Raw genomic sequence first — 949 nt, 5'->3', positions numbered from 1 at the left:
AAAAAAGGGGCAAAGCCCAGGGTGGGGTTTTTGAAGCAGCAGCTCTTTAGTCTCCTCCCAATGACTCTGACTGACTCTGACTCATCCTCAAGGGTCCCTGCAGGACATCCAGACTGGCCCCAAAGCCTTCCTCCCTTCCTTGTGCCTCCAAAATCCTGGCCTTTTAATGTCATGTGTTTTAATATAAGAATACTTTGAAGCATTGCAGTTTACTGGGAAAACTTCTGGTACAAGATACAAAGAGATTGAAAAGTATTATTTATTATTATTATAGATGTCATATGTATTAATATAAGGATACATTGAAGCATTGCAGTTTACTGGAAGAACTTCTTACAAGATACAAAGAGACTGAAAATTATTAATTATTATTATTATTATTATTGATGTCATATGTATTAATATTAATGCTCAAACCACTATGTGGACACAAAAGAAAAGCTGTGCCTTCAAATTCTTATATATAGACTGCATCCGCACTGCAGAAATAACCCAGGTCGACACCACTTTAATTGCCGTGGCTCAATTCTATGGGATCCTGGGATTTGTAGTCTTGTGAGACATTTAGCCTCCTCCGTCAGAGAGCTCTGGTGCCAAAGCGAACTACAAATCCCAGGATTCCATAGCATGGAGCCACAGCAGTTAAAGCGGTGCCAACCTGGATTATGTCTGCAGTGTGGATGTCATCCTAGGATTGGACAGGTCAACTGGGATTTGAAGGGTGCAATCCTGCACAGATTTCCTAGTCCCCTGGAATGGAAAGGGCCTTAAATCTGAGCACAGAATGGGATTAAGCTGAGATTGAATGAGTGCGTAAAAACCCATTATATTTGTCTGTAGGGCCTTACCCTTCTCCCCTTTGGTCAAAAGAGTTTGTAGAGCAATTAAAGAGATTATATTATATTGTATGTAGAGGGCTGTGTTAGCAGAACTGTCTCCAAATCTCTTG

This window comes from Sceloporus occidentalis, unplaced genomic scaffold (assembly GCF_023333645.1).
Source record: "Sceloporus occidentalis isolate IW3139 unplaced genomic scaffold, rSceOcc1.0.p SCAF_9, whole genome shotgun sequence".
Classification (NCBI taxonomy): domain Eukaryota; kingdom Metazoa; phylum Chordata; class Lepidosauria; order Squamata; family Phrynosomatidae; genus Sceloporus; species Sceloporus occidentalis.
The sequence above is the reverse complement of the archived record's forward strand: the minus strand, read 5'-3'. Positions refer to the sequence as shown.